Raw genomic sequence first — 23,832 nt, forward strand, 5'->3', positions numbered from 1 at the left:
AGAGAGAGAGAGAGAGAGAGACAGACAGAGAGAGACAGAGTAAGTAAGAGAGAGAGAGAGAGAAGAAACGTTAAGAGCATCTGCCCTAATCTTCCATTAAGAATGAGAATGTCATAATCTCAATCATGGTCTGCAAGGCTTAAGGTGCTCTGGGCTGTGACCTCAAGGTCTGCTTTCAGTCTTATTCCATGGACTTCTTGTTGAGGCTGGGCCTTCACTCACCTTGTTCCTTTGTCCCCCCTCCATCTTACTCCACATCCTACTCTTAGGTAGCCCCAAGCCCCTTGTTGTAATTTCTTTGGTCCATTTGGAAAAGGTGGCAGATCACTCATGAAAACAAGGACAAGAGTGTGGGAACCCAGGCACAAACCTAATGAGAAGTGGAGTGTCTTCTTTATCTCTTAGACATGAACTTTGGTTCTGATAAGAATGCATTTTTGGGGACTGAGAACATTTGCTTCCTGAAACTGCTTGAGGGTCATATCTTTAGACTACATATGGAAAAGGAGACTCTGAGATCAGAAGTGGTTCACCCAAGGTCACAATGTTGGCAAGTATCAGAGCTGAGATATGAATACAGGTTATCTGACTCTCAATATAGAGTTCTATCTCTCAGCTTTGATGCAGTTGCTGTAGGCAGATGCTTGTTGGAACTTCATTGAGGTACGTTTGATGAGGAAGAAGAGTGTGTGTTGCTGTAGGCAGAGAGACTAGAACATGGTCTTTAGTCATGAGGAAGATGGAATGGGAGTGTGGCCCCAACAAGACATGGTAGCTGCCCAGAATCCCTAAAAACCATCCATGTATTTGGGATGAGTGCACCAACTGCTTCAGAGCAGGGCTGAGGGAGGCTGGCATTGTCCCAGGCCACCAAGCTTAGAGGGTATGGAATTTAGAGGTTGCTGGCCCCACCAGCAATCCTTCAGCAGCATAGAAAGAACAGCTTACAACCTTGTGAGTTTGAAACATAAGCTACTAGATGACAGTGTAGGGTCAACCTCTCCCTCTTCACACCATGGTCTTCCTGAAGTCGAGTCATGTATATGCCATTGTGAGTCACAGCTTTGACACCAAATAGAGATTTCCCCCATTAGAATGTAAGCTCCTTGAGGGCAGGACTGATTTTTTTACTTTCCTTGTATCTCTGAGAATGAGTTCACAGTAGGCTCTTAATATATGTTAGTCATCTAGGAAACTCTTAATTATTGCTTGGCAAATGATTAATGAAAACTGAAAGCAGAGGGGTGATATTCACTACCTGGTATGACTTTTGTTCATTTGTTTTTGTTTTGCTTGTTTGAAGGAGGAGGAGGATGCTTTTTTTTAAAAAAAAGTCTAGGTTTTAGCATAAAACATGTTTGAAAACTGTAGAAGTGTTTTTTTTCTTTTTTCTTTGCCTAAACAAGGTGCCAGTGTGCTCCCTGATGGAGTACATGAGACCTGAGAAGAGAGAAATAAAGGACAGGAGTGTCACTGGAAGGGTGATAACAGAATCCATGTTTGTAAAGATAGGGGCTGTAGCTCCTAAAAGCAGCAGTTAGATAAAAAAAGAGCCTGGAAGTAGGACCAGCCCCCTAGGGGACTTCTGATGACAATGTAACGAATGAGTCCCCATGACAATGGAAGAGTGGGAAAGGGATGAAATTCTATTAGCAAACTGTTGTCAATGCTCATAATAAGATTTGAACAACAGAATAACCAAACGTGAAAGACCAACATATTTTTCAAGATGATTTAGAGAGATCCTTCCATTGAGAATGTCAAAAGCTGCAGTCCTGTCAGGAGTCATTGCAAAGTGTAGACCCTTGGCAACTGATACAGTGAGCATCATATCAATGATATTATGTTTTCTTTGTCCTCATGCATCTTTGTATGGTAGAATGTGGTTGGGCATGTGTCTGTTTACTGATATCTTGTTTACATGTGTCCATGGGTACATACAGGGGATTTGATTTCCCTAGGAGGAAGGAGTGCCCATAGTGAAGGACAGGGGACTGGCCTTGAAGTCTGGATTATTGTCTTGCCTCTCACAAATTCTAGCTGGGCAGACCATTTAGCTTCTCAGGGTCCAGACAAATTCATGGGGTACATAGTATGGGTATATATAGAGATGTTTGGGCAGGCAAGTAGCACTGTGGATAGAGCATTGGGCTTGGAATCAGGAAGACTCATCTTTGTGAATTCACATCTGGCCTCAGACACTTACTAGCTTTGTGACCCTGGGCAAGTCACTTAACCCATTTTGTCTCAGTTTCTTCATCTGTATTGATAATCATCTGATTGGAATTTGCTCCTTGACTTACAGTCTTGTGGAGATCTGCACCATGCACCTATTTTCTCTCCTTCTCACTAGGCAACCTGGCCATTTCCTTTTCTGGACACATATACTCATCGATGAATTTTCCTTCTCACACATTCACATACACAAACACAAATACATAAATGGTCATCTTTGGCCATCTATCATTGCCCATTAATATTCATTCTACTTGTCTCCATTATTTCTTGGGGTCTCCTGACATTTTGCTTCTTCTGGGGTGACATTGCATGATCCCCACTGACAAAGCATCTCTTGCAGAATATAGAGGTGAAATGTTATCACATTTATTTGTGTGATTTTATTTTATTAAAGCTTAGAGAGATGAAAAAAACACTATGAACCTAATATAAGCCATATTAATGAAAATCTAGGGATTACGTAGAAGCTTATCTTCCAAATGGTTGAGATACATTGATAGTTAAAACTTTTCAAAGGCAGCCATCTTCAAAGTCCAACAATAAGGAGAAGTAAGTGTCTGTTTCTCACTCTCGGAGTCAGCCTGGAGGTAGATGGGCTTCTGAGCCTGGCCATGTAGGATGAGCTGCACCCTAGGGAAGGACATCATCATGGAGAGGACAAGATTGGGGGCAATGTTGAGAAGCCCAGGGATGGAGGATGGTTATCTCCAGTGTCTGTCCTGCCCATGCTCAGAGCTCCTTCAAACTTCACATGCTGCTTGACTTCTGTGGGAGCTCAGAGCATGGAAGGAAGAATCACAGCAGGAGAACATGGCTGGCTAATGGTATTTCTATTGCACGAGATATCATAAGATTTGTTATGAACTCTTGGCTTCCCAACCCAGGCTGGGGAGCTCTGGGAGCAGTTGGCAGTGGGGGAGGAAGGACAAACATTTGAAGAGTTGGGCACACTGGAACAGCTCGAGTTGTATACTTGCCCAGGCATTCTGACTTCTGGCTGAGTCGCTATCTTAGCAGAAGAATTGGGCTAGTTAAAAATGTTGGCATGCTCCAGTTGGGAGCTGCTCCTTCTTTTGTCTGGCTTTGATTGCAATACTTTCTGAAGCTGGCAAAAGCTTGGGTTTTGTTCTGAAACTCTTGGCCACGAGCCTGACGCTGTTCCTTTCTTTGCAGTCTATTTGAACTTGAACCAATCAACTAGTTTATGAAGATAATTTATCGGGCCAGAGCCACATTTTCCAATATTAATGGTTCCAGGTGGGCTTTTGACCTCCTTTTGAGACCAACTGCTTAAAAGGGCCTAAATAGCAGAGGGCTGATTCCCTTCATCTTACTTGATTGGATCAGACCCTTCCTAAAACCTATTTAGATCAGACACTGGCAGACTCATTGTAAAAACAACCAAATCACTTTTAAACAGAGACTAAATCTAGGTGGATGGATGGGTTTCTTGAAAGTCATTGACCCTTCTGGCTCAACTCAGAAACTTATTCTGTATCTAAGCATCACCTCTATGCCTTCCAAATCCTTGCCACCCCCCCAAAAAAAAACTTAACCAGGTGATGGCATCAGTTTCCCAATGTATTGGATATTAGCAGAGACCAAAACTTCCAGTAACAAACTCCTTGTTTACCAATTTTCCCATATCCCTCTTCTCTCTGTGCCAGGTAAAGATTGAAGTGATTTTATGGCTGTTCATCCTATAGAGGACTCATACTACTCATACAAATTCAAAGTCAAATGGAAATCATTGTGGTTCCAGGTATTTAATGTAAGACAAAGATTTCATTCTCACTGACTGGCAGCTCACATTTGGCTACCATCATAACAGTCACAAAGACTTTATGAATATTCTCTCATTGCATCAGGGAAAGAAATAGAAGGTTAATTTTTAAACCCACAAACATGTGTCTTGGATTATTGTGGTGATAACAATGTCTTGGGAGGGAGAATTTAGTGTAAAGAAAGTGGGATTTGAAATTCAAACATCTTAGGTCAAATCCTTCCTCTGCAATGACCACTACTTGACCTTGGACCAATCACTCCCCTTCACTCGGCCCTTGTCTTAACCTGTGACATCAAGGTAGTGGTGGTAGTAGTTTGACTTACATGCTCTGAAAGATATTTTCTAACATTATATCCTGGGATCTTGTATTTTCAAAGCTGCTCCTTTTTCAATACATTGAATTTCATTGGTATGGCCTCTTCTTCAATGGATTTGGTGACTGTCCCACACCTTATTTATAAAACTCCACGGGTTTCTGTAGCCTTCTACTCACCCTTTGGCCTGTTTTATTGCTTAATAGTCAATCAGCATATCTCAGAATGTCAGAGTTTAATGGGTATCAAGTAACATCTAGTCCAACTTCTACTCACAAAACAGTCTCCTCCACCAACATCCCTCATATGTGGTCTTCCAGCCTTTGCCTGGAGATCTCCAATGACAAGGAGATGAAGACCTCCAAAAGTCACTAATTTCACTCTGGGATCAGTTGAATTGTTAGCAAGGGTTCCCTAACATTAATCCTAAATTTACTTCTCAGAACTTCCTAGATCTACAGTTAATATACAGTCAATTGAACAGAGACAAAATTCATTTGTTGATAGATAATGAGCTGGGCCGAGAAGAGTGTTTGGGATCGAAAACAACTGTCAGGAATCTCATTGTGATTATTTCTTTAGGAGAAACAAAGGCAAACAGAAGTTGTGATGTCATTAGCCTAGGACACCTTCTCTATCCAGATTCGTGATCCCAGAAACCCTTAGGGTCACAGCTGGAGTAGTCACGTTGGCTATTCTTCCCATTCATTACATTAGACACACAGGCTCAGTCATTCAGGCTACAGGCATTTGTTAAGTGGTTACCACATGCCAAGGGCGTCCTTAGAGTGGAGGGTGTAAGAGGAAACGATACTTGCCCTCAAAGAGCAAACCGAGATAGCAGAGATGGAGAAACATACTGATGTCTTTGGGTTGAAACTAACTTCCAAGGGAGAAAACTACTCCCCCTCCCCCACCTCCTCTCAAGGTTCTGGCACCTTCTTGTAGATGTAGCATCTCAGGGAGTTGCCAAGAATACAAAAAAATCTTTCCTGAGCGTGTCTGCCCATTGTCCACTGCTCATGCCTTCTCTCAGAGGCTGCTCTCGGTCCTTGTTCTCTCTCTGTCTCTCTCCTCTTTTTTTACACACGCATTGTAGATAATGTGTGTATATATATATATATATATATATATATATATATATATATATATATCTCATAAGTGTATAGTTTTGTGGAGGTTGTCTCTCCCTTTAGACTGGGGGCGCCATCCTTGAGGGCAAAAACTGTTTTTTCCTTTCTTTGTTTTCCCACTGCTTAGCTCAGAGCCAGTCACATAACTGACTAAGGCTACTTAATGTTCCAAGGTCACATGGCCAGTGCATGGCAGAGGCAGGATTGAATCCAGGCCTGCCGGGTTGTAGGCAAAGTCTTGCAGCAGCCTCTGTGCACATGAGTATGAGATGGTTATGGGAACTTTAATGGCCAGCAGGTCAATCCTTCATTTGATAGAGGAAACGAGGTTAAGGGAGGGCAAAGTAAGTGACTTAAATAGGTACAGTTGGGCGACAACTGAGGGTGGCCTTGAAGCCACAGCTTTTCACTCTAAGCTCAATGCTCGTGCCATTGTGTAAATGGTGGACTCTGTTCTCTGCCCATCACAAAGCTAGGAAATGCCTGGGCTGAGATGCACATCTGGGCCATCTAGGCCCGAGCTCAACACTTTCTCTGCTGCATTGAGATAAACAACATGGGGAACATTAGAAAATTCTATAGTAGAGGGAGGGCTGTGGGTCATGCCCATTCTATAGGCAATCTTGGCTACAGGTGCCATGGCTGTCTGATCCCCCCTCCCTCCCTCCCTCCTTCCCTTCCTTCCTTCCTTCCTTCCTTCCTTCCTTCCTTCCTTCCTTCCTTCCTTCCTTCCTTCCTTCCTTCGCTATTCATTCATTTTCCTCTCCTTTCTTTCTTCCTGTCTTCCAACTCCCCTTCCTGCCTTCTCCTCAGTTTTTGCCTTAAGCTTGTCAGTGACCCACAGAGGAATGGTTTAGTCCCACCAAAGAGACTCAGGCTTTGGAAGGGGTTGATTCCTGGTGTCTGAGATTTCTGAAAGAAACATTTGCTCAGTTTCAGAGTTTCTTTGTTCTTGCTGCTTCTTCCCAGCACAAAGCTTTGATATTTGTACCTGTTCACCTGTGGTGTCTTACCCTCAGTCCTCTCTGGTCTTCTCAATTCTGGCAGGAGGAATAAATAAGTGTATTTTTCTTCTCTCCTGTATGTCCAAACTCATTGAATCTGCAGTGGAAAGGGATTCAGAAGGAGGCAGGGGGCAGGGAGGGCTGGCCCTGAAACAGGGATGCGCCCACCTGCTGACTCTTTGACGTTCGAGTGTGGCTAATTAGCCAGTTCCCTGGCAAGCCGGCCACCCTGTTGCTACTCTCCTTTCAGAATGACCACAACCAGACCCCTGCCCTTGCCTCTTACAAGCCTTCACAGTTGGTCATGATCCTGGTTTGTGTCCCATTTACACTTCAGACAGTAAACCATCTGACATCTTCAAAGTTTGCGTCCAACGCTCCTCTTTTACTTTGGCTGGAGCCCTAAAGATATCTTGTCTCTTGAAATCCCTGATGGGGATCCCTTCTGGTCCCACATGTCTCATACCCTGGGCACAATCCATGCTTTGAAGTGCACTTGGGATGATTCTATTGACCCTTTGCAGAGCAGGCAATTCATTTCTCCTCCCTTTCTCCAACCTTGTCGCTGTCCTCGGCTGATCTCCAAGTTTTCTCCCAACTTCCAAGGACTTGGCTCTCTATCCTATTGTCTTTTTGCCCATCCCAGGCTTGTTTGTCCCCTTCGGGGCTGTCTCTATTTGCACCAACTTCAAGGTCTTCATTTACCCTTCCTTCACCAAGCTGCCTCTGTCACATGTGGGCATATTCTATACCTTATGTTGCTGCTTGTTGTGCTTTGTTCTCGAAGACCAACCTTATGGAACCTCATGAACCCTAACAGTTGGACATTCAGAAGTCTGTTCTCTGATGATAATCTGCAGCCTCTTCTGTCTCACACACATTAAGCTGAGTCTTTCCCCTCATTTTGATTTCTTCTTCCTTGAGTCTCAGCTACTCTTCCTGTCCATCTCTCCAGCTCTGAACCCAGTTTTAATGCTGCCATGGTTTGCCATTCTTGTGATCCACTAGCCACCATGAACTAATCTTCATGGCTTTCAGCTGTTCCCAATTGGCTCATCTTGGAAGCTCACTCGTTTGCTCCAGCAGATTCCTCCATATCTGATGCTTGGCTGTGAAATATCCTCAGAGGTAGTCTTGAAACTCAACTACAAATCTTTGGTGTAGACCTTAGGGATGGCCTCTCAGGTGTTCAGAAATTCTTTTATTCTGTTTTTATTAATTCTTGATTTCAGGTGTGACTTTTGACCTAATAGGTGTCTCAGTGGATAAAGTGCTGGACCCAAAGTCAGAAAGACCTGAGTTCACATACAGCCTGCTGCGTGACCTCAGAAAGTCATTCCACCTCTGTTTGCCTCAGTTTCCTCATTTGTAAAAGGGGGATAATAATAATAGCACCAATCTCCAGGGTTATTCTGAGCATCAAATGAGCTGATATTTGTAAAGCTCTTAGCATGCTGCCCGCTCCCTGGTAGTTGCTATAGAAATGCTAGCAGTTAATTTCAGACAGTCATTGAGCTAAACATTTTTCTTTCCCCTCCCATATACAGAACAAGTCTTTCTTCACTGAAAAAATCAGATCTGTCCAATGGGATCTTCCTTAATGTTCCCTCCCCCAAACCTTCATACCCATCTCACTTTTTCCTTTTCTACCATCTCAGAGGAATAGGCATGTCCTTAGTTAATGCCAACCTTGGGCATTATTTTTTTCGTATTTTTTTTTATTTTCATGTTTTTCAATGGATTCTTCTCCAGCAGTTTTTCCCAACTGTCTCCTTCAAACATACTTGTATCCCTATTCCTAAGAAAGGAAGTATGAAAGAGGGAAAGGAAGGAAGGGAGAGAGGATGGAGGGAGAGAGGGAGGGAGAAAGGAAGGAAGGGAGGAGGTAACAAAGAAAAAAACAATGGGTTTTCCTTTTTTAAATTAAATTTTATGTTTATTTTTAGTTTACATCATTCATTTCCACATAATTTTGAGTTACAAATTTTCTCCCTTTCTTTCCCCTACCCACCACCCCAAAACAGCAATCCCACTGAATACCCGTCCCCCAATTTGCTCTCTCCTATATCTTCCCCCATCCCCCCTTAGACTTTCCAGTAGGGCAAGATGGACCTCTATGCCCCAATGCCTGTATACCTTATTTCCCAGAACAATGGGTTCTCTTAAACCAAGTTTTCATCTCATCCAGAATAGCTTCCTATATCTCTGTAGCCAAGTTTCTTGAAGAAGTTATATCTGTTTGCTGTCTTCTCTTCTTCCCACATCTTCCCTGATTTGCACCTTGTGACCCATCTCCTATTGTCATCGCCCTCCTTAGTGCCCAGTGATTTTCTATTATCCCGTGGCCTTATTTGGGTCCTCACATTCTTTGACCGTCCTGATGCCATTGTCCATCCCCTCTCACGGCATGCTCCTTCCAACAGGGACATTAGAGATCTTGACTTCATTTAGTTCTCCTCCTCCCTCTATAACTGTGTAACATTAATGGAATATGAAGTTCTTCTCCACCCATTGATAGACCTATGTGACCACATGTATTCAATTGTGGATGTCTAATGCTTTGAACTCTGGCCCAGCTGTGACACATCCTGAGTCACTTAGAGCACTGGGGGAGGAAGTTACCTAAAGGGAAACTTGTTTAGGGGAGGCTTGCTGGTAGGAAGGCTTTTACACCTGTTGTTATTAAGCTAATTAGGCGCTGAGTCATGAGGGTTGTGATACCTTCTGGCTCTGAGCCTATTAATTGAAAACTATATATAGGGGGGGTTGGTATTTTGCTTTGGGAGTATGCTTATGATAAGGACCTTTGGATTCCCTGGATGGACTCTGAGTAGCTGTTTGTTAAGAGGCCCTGACTCCTCAGAGGTCTGTGTTCTCCTGCTAGGTGGTATGTATAGATGGTTGCATTACTCTGTTCAGACAGTAGGAGCCCAGTCTGTGGAATCTGTGTGCTGATTTCTCTGCTTGTATCTTCTACTTCTCTGTAATTAAAGTAAGATTGTTGACCTCTCTAAAAGTTGCCTTTCCTTTAGCAAAGCAGAGCAAAGAACTTTTGCTAGCAGCCATCCTGGGTGTGCCAGGGTGCTTGCTAATGTAAACTGACTTCTCTTCTTTGATTAGCGCTTTGTCCTAAAGCTGAATCATTACAGTGGACATTTGACCAGGTGGGGATTCCTTTCTACATATTCTCCTTGGCCACTTTCCTTATTTCCTCATCTTATGCTTTTCTCGTGACTGAGCCCCAAACACCAGCCCTGACCACTCTGCTGCTCTGTCAGTCTGTAGGACTTCTCCATGTGCAGCCCTGTTAATGCTATAAACTCACCCACGGAGCTCATGATCTTTCTCCCAAACCTCCTCTTCCTTCTGACTTTGCTGTTTTTGTTAATGGTCCCACCATCCATCCGCTTTGGAAACCTTAGTATTTCACGGCAGAATGGATAGAGCTCATTTTAAAAACAGACATCAGGTGCTATGTGCTAGGCACAGGACAATGGTAAGAACCGATCTAGGAAAAACTAGATTCAAGTACTGTCCCTGGCCCTCCTCTAATGTGACCTCGGGCCAGACTTCTCAGTACTCTAGGCAAGTTACCAAGACTGCAAGTTGCAGAGGGGCATATGGTTGGTGTTTGAGGAGATTCTTGAGGAGAAGCCAATGACGTCACTATGGGATCGCTGTGTGAATCCTTTCAAAGATTCTTCAATGACTCCCCATTTTCCACTGAGAAATGCTGCATTTTCTTTGCTTGGTATTCAAGGCCTTTGCAGTCTGACGCCCACATCCCTTTCCATCCCTCTTCATGCTCCTGTCTCCCAACCTTGACTACTTGACATCTCTTGAACCTGTCTTGTCTTTTCCCACCTATGTGCCTTTGCTGACCCTATTATCAAAGTCCTGCCTCCATTTAGCAGCTAAAATGCTATTTATCTTTGAAAACCCAAGTAAACTACTCTATCCTGTATGAAGGCTTTCCTTTCATTTCACCTCTAGGTAATGATGCTCCCTGCCCTGTCTGCCAGCAGCCTGTCTGTTTCCAGAACTCTCATCATATATTACTGTGCATTACTATTCTCTGTCAATTAGTCAACATGCCTACTATGTGCCAGATACTGCCCGAAGTGTTGATAAAAAGAAAGGCGAAAACAAAGAGGCCGCCCTTGAAAGTGAAAGACACCATAAAATGAGCAGGCAGATTTGGGAGATGCACAAAGAAGGTGAAAGGCCATCCCATGTCTCATTCCTCCGCCTCACCATCCACTTCATGAGGGCAGGGGCTGTACCAGACCTAAGCTTCCCTCTGTATTCCGTAGGTATTTGAGAGAAAACAGAATTGAATTGAAGGAGGCAGGAATTGGCAAGGGTCCTGAAGGACAGAGGGACAATGCACAAGGAAGGGACAAGGGGAGTCACTAGAACATCTGCCATGGGGCTAGAACTGAAAGAGGCCAATTAGGTCAACCTCCCATTTTATAGCGGAGGAGCTAAGGCCCTAAGGAGAGCACTAGCATGCCCAAGGTCTGTGGTTAACATGGTGTTAAAGCTCCCTGAATGCTGCTCCCAACTTAGAGCAGTGGCACTAATATGATCTGGTGCAGGAGATGGGTGTTGTGCCCATCCCTTAGAGGAGAGGAGCTTGGCCCTTCTTGAGTCTCCTGATTTTGCTCTCTTGGAGTCATGTGAATGCAGGCTGCCATCACAGGGGGTAATGTAGTGCCTTTGCAAATAATCAAGGGGCATCAATTTACCTTGCATCTCCTGAAGAAACATGGAGTGATTTCCCCTCTGCTGGTTCCTATTAGTCTGGGACCTGCTTCCAAAGCTGAGCTCCTTAGGGAGACCTAAAGCCCTGGGGACCTCTGGAAGCACAGGAATAAAAGACCCAGAATAAAGAAAGAAAACAAAAGAAATGGTGGATGAAAAGCCTTTCAGAACTGCTCAAGGAAAATATTAAAATTGTGGAAGGCTACAGACTCTGCTGCCTTCTAATTACTCTGCCCCACCTGCCTTTAATGCTGGAGTTGGCCCGAAATTAGGGGTCGGGAAATCGGCTTAGCTCAGCTGAGGCCACTCTTCTCTCTATGGATTCATCACCTTATTGCCCTGCAGGGCTTTCCAGAGCTGGCTGACCCTGCTCTGTGCCAGTGATTGCTGGGGCAGGGTTCCCGGATGGTCTAAAAAATCATCCCATGGAACCAGGTCAGTGCTCCCAGGATTTCATAAACCTTAGGTTAGACTCTTAAGGTCTATTGAGAATTGGAGCCCTGGTGGCAGCTGGGGTAGGGGGGGGGAGGGGAGGAAAAGAGAAAAAGAGAGCAAGGGAGAGGGAGAGGGAGACACTTTGAGTCTTTTTGCTTCATCTCATGTCTCTGCCTCCATCCCACTTCTGTCTTGCTGTCCCAACCCTTCTTTTCCTGTCTCTATCTCCTCTCTGCCTTCTCTGTCTCTGACTGCCTTTTGGATCTTTTCTCTCTATCTCCCTCTCTGTTTTTGTTTCTTTGCCTCCATCAGTATCTCTCTATCCCTCTTGCTTTATCTCTAGACCTATTCTCTCTGTCTCTTCTCCATCTCCATTCTCATTTCTGGCTCTCTCCCTCTCTTTGTACCTCTCTCTTTCCTCCTTTTCTCCTTCTTTCTCTTTTTTCTGTCCCTTGCTCTCTGTCACCCTCTCTATTCCCCTTTCCTTGTTTGGGTCTGCTTTCTCTCTGTGTCTATTTGTGCCTTTGTCTCTGTTTTTGTTTCATTCCTCTCCTCTGTTTCTGTCATTCTGTTCCTTGCTCTTTCTCTGCTCATACCTTTTCCATCTCTGTTTCTGTCTCTCCCTTTTCTTCCCTCCCTGATGCAGTTGTCCATGGAAAGACCCTTCTTGGTGAGTGACCTTCAAGTTCTTTCAGGTGATGCTAATTCTCAACTGCTGGTAGTTTGAATGAGATAAAGAGAAACTAGAACTTCCCAGTTCCTCTTAAGAAGGGCTGCTCCAGGCCAAGAGCACTCAGACCCAGCACAGTTTCTCCAGGACCATTGCTGCCCAGTTCACAGCAATATCACTGCATTTTTTTGTTTGGAACTTCTCTGAAGTCTTCTGAATAGGGAGATACTACACTGGTCCCCCCAGAAGAGGCTGGGGCCCCAACCCTGCCTACCCACCCCAGTGAGGTCCATCTAGTGCCTTCCCCATGGGTTATGTCCATTGTCAGTGAATGGTCCCCTGCTCGCCGGCTCCCTGCCTTGGATGGCCCCTGGCCTCCTGATTTTCCATGCAGCTAGTTACAACCATCATATTCTTTGGAAGTCATTTGTAATACATTTATAGGAGACCATCACTCGGCAGTGTTCTGAATTTCCTGCTTATGATGCGATGGCAAAAGTCATTAAACATTAGCAGTAATAGTATTTTCGCTGTAATAAAGTGTTAATTACTTCCACATGGTAATCGAGCAGGGGAGGGGGGTTTGTGCTATTGTTACTAGGCCTAAAATAATTTCCATGTGATAATTTTCCAGGATATCAAAAACTGAATAATTATGCACTAATTAAGAAAGTCGAGCCTGCTCTAGGAGTTAAGACTGCATTAATTTTAATGTTTTTACAGTCCTTTAATTGGGGAAAGGGCTGTAAATTGAGAGCTGACGCTCGTTCCTCCATGCGGAGGCCTGCCTCTGCAATCTGCCTCCTATATACAGCAACCCAAGGTCAACACAAGTTTGCAAAATCCCTCTGCTCTTCATCCAGAATGTATTGGTGGTGAAGCAGGCATCGATCACTCTGACAAGCATTTAACTCTCCGGGAGCACACGGCCTCCCTTCTTAAATTATTAATTGCATTAAATACATTTTCATATCGAGAACTGTTTGCTACAAACTGTTCCCTGGTAGGGCCATGCTGTCCCCCTGCAGCTGGCCTTCTGTTGTTCGAGGGGCAGCCGGGCCAGAATGCGAAAGGCGAGGGAGAGCGCCAACCAGGCATCCAATGGCTCATCTTGAAGTTCACCTTAGTTCTTGGGGTTTGAAGGTCTGCCATGTTGTTTCTCTGTCTCCATCATCATATTTTCCTGAGCTGGAATCATGTGTCAGATGGGAAAGGAAGCACAAATTCAGAGCCTCGTGCTGCCGTCTTCATTCTGGTGGCAGCACATTCAGCCTCACCTCAAGACTGACAGTTAGCCAGGGTTGTACCAAAGTGTGCCCAGTTCTGGGAGTTGAAGGAAGGTTCCAGCCTTTGAGTCATGGATCTCCTCAGTCTGGCAGGGATTCGAAGAGACTGTATGCCTTCCGAGGCCCCGCTGTGAGCCTCGTGCTGGCAAACTGAGCATTCCCTGGGTGTGGTTTGGGATCTGGGACTGTGGACAGGCTGGTTTGGTCTTCAGGACATTCCAAAGTGGTTACTTGTCTGCAGAAGCAAGTTTATAGGTTAAATCTCACCTCTCAGCCATCTCCATGCTGAATCCACTCCTTCACACAAAAATCAGACTCCAATCCCTAGGACTCGGTTCTGCTGGGAGAGTTTTATATTTTGCCTGGACCCAGCTCTATCATGTAATTCCCACCAATCTTGGCCTCTACCCCTACATCTTTGCATTGACAGTTTTTCTAATAATAATCAAATCAGTGCTACCATTCCTGGAAAGTCACGCCAACACACTTTTATTAAGCATTTACTATATACCAAGCACTGTGCCTGGTGGTGGTGATGGGAAGAAAGACAAAACCAGTATTGGCCAACTGCCATTTCTCCCTGGCTCAGACTGGTCTTTAGGTACTGCCTTCCCCATTAGAATAGATGCTCCTTGAGGGCAAGGATTGTCTTGCTTGCTTGTATCCCCATCTGCTAAGTAAGCAGAGTGTCTGGCACAGAGTAAATACTTAATAAAAATCCTTCCTGCCTGCCTTCCTTCCCCCTCCAAACTCTTATAACAAATATATGTAGCCAAGGAAAACACTCCAGTATTAGCCATATTAGGTCACCTGGCAGGATTAGGTGCCAGGCACTAAGGTCCTTACTTGAACTAAATCGCCAAACATTCAAACTCTGCTTCAGAGAGGACAACTGTGATGTTGTCCAAATGCAAAATGTACACTTGCCAAAATAGACTTTTATGGAGAACTCATACAAGGCAACTGCTCACATGGTGGTCAGAAGAAGCAATGCAAGGACATTCTCAAGGTCTCTCTCAAGAACTTTGGAATTGATTGAGTGACACTGCTATAGGATGTTCCAACCTGAAGTGCTCATTAGAGAAGGGACGTTGCTCTATGAGCAAAGCAGAATTGAAACAGCTCAGCAGAAACACAAGAAGCTTAAATTTAGAGAATCCACCTCAAATGTTTACAAGGACTATTTGTGCTCAACCTGTGCATTCCGAACTCATATGGTTCTCAGCTCCTCTAGGCCCCTGCTCCATCTGTCAGTCAGTCCTTCTCTCTCATGTTTCACCAGTCTCTGCAAACCATCTTTGGGCATTTGCCTATTGACATGGTCAATTTGCCCTGCCCTTCTCTTGACCATCGTGTGCCATCCAGCTACCATCCTAAAGGCTTGTTAAGTGCAATAGTGTTATAAAAATAACCAGTCATTTACTTAAGGATGTAGAATTTACCAAAAGTTCCCCCCACAATAATCCTGTGAAGTAATCAGAGTAAATATTATCTATAAATAAAATTTACAAGGCAAATAAATACTGTAAAATTTCCATTTTACAGATGAGGAGGCTGATACTCACACAGCTCATAAGTGAAAGTCAGTTAGGTAAGTAGGTGCCAAAAAGAGGGTAGAGCACTGGGCATGGAGTCAGGAGGAACGAGGTCAAATCTAGCCTCAGAAGCTTCCAAAGCTGGAGCAAGCAACTTCACCTGTCTGCCTCAGTTTCTTCAACTGTAAAATGGAGATCAAAATAGCACCTACCTTGCATGGCTGTAGTGAGGATTAAATGAGATAATTGTAAAGCATTTAGCACAGTGCTGGGCTAAGACTTAGGAGGAGCGATATAAATTCTAGTCATCACTGTTATTATTCTAATGAAGAATGGAGCCTGCCCATCTTGCTGCCTCTTAATGAATCAATTGGAGCACAGACAGGCAAAAGAAAAAATAACTGAAAAGGGAGGCATCTGTACTTAGTAAACCCCCCCCAGGAAAAAAAAAAATCAGAAAGCAAAGACAACGCATGAATGTTTGCTAGCGTGACCCAAGTTTCAGGTTTGTATAGCCCAGCTTATGATGGTCCAGATCTTGTGGCAGCTGGCTGGGGCAGCCAGGGGGTATAGTAGATGACATTTGTGGTCAGGAAGACCTCACTTCTAATGCTGCCTCAGACACTCTGGAGCTGTGGGACAGCTGTGTGACTCTGGACAAATCACTTTCCCTTTTCCAGACTTATTTGTTGATAGGTTTTTAAAAAGTATGTGGAATTAGATTTGGACATGGAGTTAGAAGCAGGGTTGGTGTGTGTGTGCAGGAATGCATCTCTACGTATCTATGTACATGGTTCATCTATAGACACATATGTGAACACATATAAAACATGCATGCATGAATTGTGTGCACAATACACACATATATACACGTGTGCATATGTTATATGTATGTACTAGGGCAACCTAATTATATTTAACCGCCAATTAGAATTAGCATATGGCATCATTGGGAGCAAGATTGTTCCAGTGTTTATACTCCCAGCCCCAGTGCCTAGTATGGTTCTGGCCACATAGTAAATGCACAATCAATCTTGGGTGATTGATTTATGATCATTAAGTGTTTAAGAAAATCTTGTTGAATTGAATCATTAGGCAAATTTGTTTTAGGAGAATGGGGTATGATTCAGACCAAGGGGTCGTTGGTCTGAAGGAGGAATCAGGAACTCAGTCTTACTGAGGAATGTTGTGGAAAGGACATCTTGAGAGAAGGGAAAGGGGATAGCATGGAAATAATGGCCTGAAGAAATGTAAATGAGAATCCCAACCAGGTTGGGTCTAAATTCAGAAGGCCAATATTAACAATGGGAGTCAAGAAATGGAATTCACAGCTGGAGCCTAAAACTAGCACAGGACCAGGGAGAACGCATTCCAATGGGGGTACATGGTTCTGGTGAGATAGATGAGAAATTGTCCTGTGCTGCCTCCTTGCTGTTGCCTTTCATGGGGGTCACATGCGTACTTGGTTCTGAACTTCATTAGAGTGGAGTTCATTCATCTGAACTTCAGCTGTGCTGTACCAATGTTCTCATGGACTGGGAACACCCTTTCTCCCCTTAGGTGCTCCCCAACCCCAGAAACCTGGAAGCAGTGACTCAGTTGGATAGCACTGGTGAAAGGCCATCAGAGATGGGTATGTCATGCTAGGTCCCTCATCCTCTCCAGGTGCCTAGAGCCTCTGCAGTCCATCAAGCCTTAGGATCTTCTGGATCATTCTCTTGTCCATCTTCAAGAGGAGAGGGTGAATTTGGTTCATTTAAAGTGAGAACCTCCTGACTAGACCCTTTAATGATGGACACATAGTAATGAAAGTCTTCCAACCCAGTAATCTCCACCTTTAGCCCCTTATGCCAATTTCCAGGAAAGTCTATAAATGGACAGATTTTGGGAGAAAGTCACCCCTGACCTCCTTTATGGACAGGCTCCCTGGGAAGTCAATGGCAACAGGCCTCTAACGGCTGGCTTGACTCTCAATATGCTTCTAGGATACTTAACTAATTAGCCTTGGTGACTTGCATTTCTCCCAGGGAATCATTGACCACGAGCCCTGCAAAGTATGTGTGTGTGTGTGTGTGTGTGTGTGTGAGTGTGTGTGTGTGTATGTGCGTGTGCATGTGTGTATTGGGAAATTACCAATATTTGAAGACAGCATTCATTCTGATAGAATGGAAATATTTCCCTATTTTCTTTGTATACCTAGTACTTAACACAATGCCAGGCACACAGTAGGTGCCTAATAAATGCTTGCTATTTGGCAGGCTGAGCCTCCCCTTAACCCCTCAGAGTCCTTTTCTCACATTTCTTCCTTTCCTTTCCTTTCTTTCCCCATTCCTTACATTTTTTTTTCCATCTGTGGAACAGTATTGGAATCCCTTCACCATTTTTACTCCCCTCCTCTGGATGGGCACCAGTTTGTAAAAGGTAGTACCCAGAAATGCCCACAATTCTCTAGGTGGTGTCTGAACAAACCCGAGTTAAGGGTCACTGTTTGCTCTTGTATTTCTCTCTGGCTATTGGACTGGAATTAATTCAGCCAAGAAGCATTGGTTTTACTGGATGCCACGTCACATTGCAGATTCACAGTTAGTGTGCAGTTTTCTAAAATCTGTAAGTTCTTAAAAGAATAAGTCCCAGAGTATGTCACACAAGGCACTAACCAGCTCTCCCACCCAACTCAGGGTCACCCCCAAACCTGATCAGCGTGTCCCATCTTTTTGCATCCATGTCACTAACACAATGGTGCAGGGTGAAGGGACAGAGCCGTCTGTTCTTCATGACCTCAGTATGACGGTCACCATTCGGGTAGGATAGCAATATGGCATTCAAAATTGTAGGTGCTGGGGCTTCTGGGACCTGCCCCCTTCCTTCTCTCCATTTTGAAGCTGTGGACTAGCCAGCCCCAGGTAGCAAAGTCAGGATTTGCACTCAGAGCTCTAACCCCAGATCCTATGCTCTTTCTGCTCCATTTTACAGCACAGTTTAAAAGCAAATTCTGACTTTGCCCTGGGCTGCTTCCCTGCAGCTCAAGTTTCCCCATCTGGGGAGATTGTGTGAGATCTTATCAAATGCCTTGTGGAAGCTGAGCTCAAATGTTTTTCCAGCATTTCTCTAATGATCATGATTGCAACGCAGCCAATCTTAGGGTCATGCTGCTCTGACCTGCTTGAGGGCACCCAGAATGTGGCTATCAGAATGGAAAAGAGCCTCAAGGTCATGTCACAATGAAGTGCCCCAAAGAGCCAAGGGTCCACCTTAGTCAGGAAAGACTGATCTCTTTGCCAAGGAGAGAGCTACAGCAGCCAAAGCAACAGTGGTGTAGAATTGAAATGGATTTCAAAAAAATCTTGTGATGGAATATTATGAGCAGTGTGACCAGCCTCATAAACAAAGGGAAGCAATGGAGGGACAAAGAAATTTACAGAAATCTTGGCAAGAGAACCTACTAAGGCAGAGCATCCCAAGGGCGTTAGGGATGGACCTGGAAGAAGGACAATGAATGGAGGAAAAGGGAAAAGATCTATCAGCTTTTCTAGAGCACTTGTCCCTTCAAGGACAGTGGGGTTGTTGTATCTGGGCTCTGACCACCATGAGTGAGTGGCAGTGGCCCTAAAGAAGGTCAAGATGAGCAGAACAGCTGGAAAAGATGTTCTGCTGGAGGCAAGGTGCTGCCTCAGAGGCATTGGGGAAATTGTTTTCAGCTCATGTGAAACAGGGGTGGCTATCAAAAGCATGGAAGGATAATGGATGATCTTATAGAATAAAAGGATGGACAAAGCATCGGTGGTTCCTGACCATGACTGAAATATCTTCATATTCAAGGCAGCTAATAATCAATAATAATAACAACTAGCATTTATGTAACACTTTAAGGTTTGCAAAGTACTTTACAAATATTCTCTCTTTAGTCTCACAACAATCCTGGCATGTAAGTGCTATTAATTATCCCAGTTTTACAGGTGAGGAAACTGAGGCAAAAAGAAGTTAAGTGACTTGCCCAAGGTAACATAGAAATAAGTGTCTGGGGCTGAATTTGGACTCAGGTCTTCCTGACTGCATGCCCAGTGTTCTATTCATTGTGACAACAAGTTGTCTTGGAACTTGGTTGAAGACAAAAATGGAAGACTTTTGGTATATTACATTGTATAAGAAACCATCCTTCTATAATCACATGACAGACTAAAAGTTGTGAATTTACTGAACTGAAATTTACTCAACTAAAAGTTGATGATTTAAGATCCCAATCTGTCCCTTGTTCAGTGATTATTAAAAAAAAGATCTGCTTTGATTGATTAAAATGCTTCTTCAAAATGTTCTTCCAATAAGGCATTTTATGACCATACAACAGAAATCTTGCAAGATTCCTTGGGAAAATAGAATGAGAGAACTACTTTGACTCCTTGCTCTCTGATGAATGATCAACATCAATATGTCAGGTGACTTAGGAAACAGAGGTAGTATACACACACACACCAAAGGCATTTGCTACTGCCAGTGAGAGTGACCAGCCTACAGCCCTAATCAAAATGGTATTCCAGATATTATTGGTAGCTTTGTTATAGAATAATTATTTTTGCAGATAACCTTGTGCTATTTTCATGAAACTTGGAAAATTGAGAACTTCCTAAATGTGACCCCAAATCCTTTGAAACAGTTTGTCTAAACTGTTCACACAGTAAAACAAAACAGAACAGAAATGGAAAAAATGAGCAATGTCTGTTGTGTGGACTCCCGGTAAATTTAGATGGCTCCAAGTGCAGTGGCCATTTGTGGACAATATTTCCTTTGTAGACCAACCAGAGAAATAAGATGGTAGATGTTTGGATAAGTAGAGGATAAGTAGATTTAGGCTTTAGTCAGGAAAACTTTCCTACCAAGTATTTTTTCCCAAAGTAGCATTGCTGCCTTGGGCCTCTCTGGCTTTCTCCTCACCAGAATGAAGGTTAGATGACTACCTGTCAGGCAGAACACAAGGGGAATCCTTTTTCAAGTGTCCATTGGTCCAGAAGGCCTCTGGCATGCCACCCTACTTTCAGATCTTGAGATATTTGGATTCTTCTGTTCTGTGATTTTATCCTTGATTGGAGCTCTTCTAGAAAAGATCTCTTTTAAATTTGGTTTAAATATCGCTCTCTCTTAGAGAATACTGGTATTTTAATGATATACTGACTGCCTCCAGGAGTCAAAGTGAGTCCTCCCTACAAAACTATAGGTCATATCCATCCATGCCTTCTCATCGTCCACACCTCTTTCCATGTCTCTGTGTGAGTCTTCCACAGGGGCTCCCCGATGGGTTGGGGATCTTTCTCTACCTCTCTTGACATTGCATAGATTTTTGTGGAACAGATGGGTCATCCATTGGTCCTCCCTGATTTTTTTTTCTATATGAATCAGCTTTCTTCTTTTCCATCATATAGCCCTTCAAAGGCATTTCTTCATGACATTTTCCTTAGGCACGTTTTGGCAGTCAATAAGCCATGACAAGCTCACAATAATACACACTTCTAATTATTACCCTATGTGGGACCCTGGATCTTGTCTTGTGTATTCTATGAATTTTAGGTATACAGAGTTTCCAGAAGAGTATTATTGTCAAAAAAAAGTTGTTTTTGTTTTAGGGAGAACTTTGAGACTCTGAAAAACCATGCCATGGGATGCTGAAAGCCACCCTGTCCTCCTTCTATTCACTTCCAGCTGCAGCCAGGTGTCTGGGCCCAGTGTCTGTCTAAGGTTCATGGAAGGATGATTTCCCTCTCCAGACTCTCCATTTACCTGTGTCCCAGCATCTGGACAATAGAAATCTTCATCCACTTGCTTTTCTATTGTGGATGAGCAAGCTGAGTCATTCTGGTTCTCTGTTTGAATGCCCCGCAGTGTCCTAGGGCTGGATACAGTCACAGAAACAAGCAGATTAAGGCTGTCTCATTCTATAGGGAATTTCTCTTTATCTTGAACTCTGCCTTAGGCATCCTACACAATTGAGGCAAATGCCATGGGTGAGCATAAATCTTCCTGTGTTATGCCTCACTTACTATTGATAATAAGAGGGTCAGAAAACAAAGTGGCTTTTATGGTTTCATCTTTTAAGGAATCTTATATGATTTTAACATACACATGGGAGTCTCTTCCTTGGGGCCGAATCTTTAAGATATGTGCCTTGCCTGCCTGAAATATTTGTTTTTGATGGACAATAAACAAAAGCCAGAATGGGAATAGTATTTTGTCTGCATCTTTGAGTCAACTGTGTGATGAGAATGTGTTATGGTAATGATAGGGTCTGGTGCAAAATCACCTTTGAGCAAGCTTGCCTGTCCTGATTTGGGTGGCAGGCTTCATCACACCCCAGGAATCATGGTTGGTCATTGCATTAGTTGAAATTCTTAATTTTTTTAAAGGCTTTTTTTTTTTACAATGTTGTGCAGAATGAGATTCATTTTTGACCACGGCAAATACAAGAATTTGTTTTAGTTCACTATGAAAACTGGTTATAAGGGCTTCCTTCTTCTTTTATTTCAGCAAGGGAGGGAAGGAGAGAAAAACAAATGCTAGCTCATTGAAAAGAATACAATTTAATATTAAAAAGAGAGGGTATGCCTATCTCTTTTCCAGACTTTATTGATGGGCATTCCACTAGTAGCAAGAGACTATTTTCATGAGGATTTTGTTGTGGTAAGAAAGTCCAGGAGTTACTGAGATTTTCCAGATCCCCTTTTGCAGTAATAATAAAGTCTGAGAGAATTTCCACACCTTTGACAACTCCCCTTCTTTCAGACATCTTGACAAAACTTTTAGCCTCAGCCTCCTCTGGGTGTCTATGACCTATATTGGTCAACATGTGCCTTTATTTTTCTTCAATGCCTTTCCCTCCTCTTTGTGTGACCCCTTGGTTGGTGTCAGTATTAGTGACTGCTGGTACTAAATGCAGAATGTAAGGTTTTCACAATTCCACATTGTAAAGAGCGACCCATGGGGAGCTGTCCAGCTGTGGAGCCTAGCCGCGCTCCATTCTGTGAACATCCACAAGTGGGGCTTGGCTGGAACCCTTGGGAGAGGGAACCACAGGGAAGGGAGAATTAGAAAAGACTTCCTTCCATGCTTGAACAAGTGGATTTGCTATCAGAAGTGAATATTTGCAGGTCGTAGTCCCCTTGATGTGCCGTTTCAGAGAATGCATTTTTATATTATGTACTGAAATGATAATCCATAATGGATCTGGGAAGACTCACTGGAATGGGTCTTGTAATAGATGATGTGTGAGATCATACCTGCTCAAGGAGACGCGCGAAGCTCCTGCCTTGGATTTCCCCTCCGATGTCTCGGCTGAGTGGAGCTGGGAAACCGAGCCATCCTAAGATTCGGGCTGTCTGACTGGATACCCGGCAGAGGCAGCAATGCAGCAGCTGGACGTCCTGAGAGGATGGAAGGTGGAAAGCGGGTCGTTAAGCTGATGCATTTAACAGGTGCCTAGGCAGGTTGCAAGGTGCTAACATTTGGTGCTGGGAACGAGACAATGTAATCCTTGTCTTCAAAGATATTGGAATCCATAGAGGTGCGGTTAGAGTGTGTCTGTAATTAGTAGGAGATAGAGTAGAGTAGTCTAAGAGACGGGAACAAGGCAGACCATGGGGGAGGAGGAACTCGAGGTGGGTGAGAGCAATGTCAGGTGGGGCTCCCACGGGAGGCTTTTTGGAAGAAGTGCCCCTGAGCTCGGTTTGGGAAAAGGATTTCAATTCAATAAAAACAATACAATATGATAGTTTTTATTATGTATTAGGTCTTAAGGCAGCTGAGTACGGTGGTGGATGGAGTCAGGCAGACCTGAGTTGAATCCTGCCTCAGACACCAGCGGTGTGACCCTGCACAAGTTGTATAACTTTCATCAGTCTCAGTTCATCTCGGGGGAGCATTTATACATGCCTACTATGTACCAAGCGCTGTGCTAAGGATTTTATTTTTTTTAACAAATATTAGCTGGTTTGATCCTCACAACAACCCTGGGAGAGAAGTGCTATTAAGACCTCATTTTACAGTTGAGGAAACTGAGGCAGGCAGAGGTTAAGTGAATTGCCCAGGATCACATAGCTAAGAAGTGTCTGAGCTAGATTTGAACTTAGGTCTTGCTTCTTGTGGCCACCGCTCTGTGCACGGTGGCGCCCCTAGTGTCTGCTATGTGATCACTACCACTCTGTGATGGAAGAAAGCTTGGAGATTAGCTTGTTGGCTGGTGTGCATCATAGACCCGTTGGTCATCTCTGGTGAAGCCTGTGGATGGAGACCTTTGGTGAGGAGCATTTTTTTAATGTAGAAAATCAATACCTAAGATCACAAAAAATCCCACCCAATAATATTGAAATACCGTCACCATACAGACACGTCATAGATCCCAGGCTAAAAACCATTGCTTCTAGCTGCCCCCATTTACCAGATACAGCTCTGGGAGCAAAGGCATCTCAAGATGAAGACCAAGTTCCTGCAGGCAACAAATAGCCAGTCCATGATTTTCCATCAGGACCCAGCCTGCCCTCCAATTCAGCTTTCTTTCCTCTACCCCATGGAGTTCCAAGTGCCCTAAGTCTTCTAGGGAGTCTAAAATCAGATGTAATCCATAGGAAAATGTGGACTGTTTCTTATTATTGAGTAACCCTTTCAAGCTGTGCACTAAATAAAACA

Source organism: Petaurus breviceps, unplaced genomic scaffold (assembly GCF_028583685.1).
Source record: "Petaurus breviceps papuanus isolate PSGF00001 unplaced genomic scaffold, PetGlider_PUasm1.0 490, whole genome shotgun sequence".
In the NCBI taxonomy this organism is placed as follows: Eukaryota; Metazoa; Chordata; class Mammalia; order Diprotodontia; family Petauridae; genus Petaurus; species Petaurus breviceps.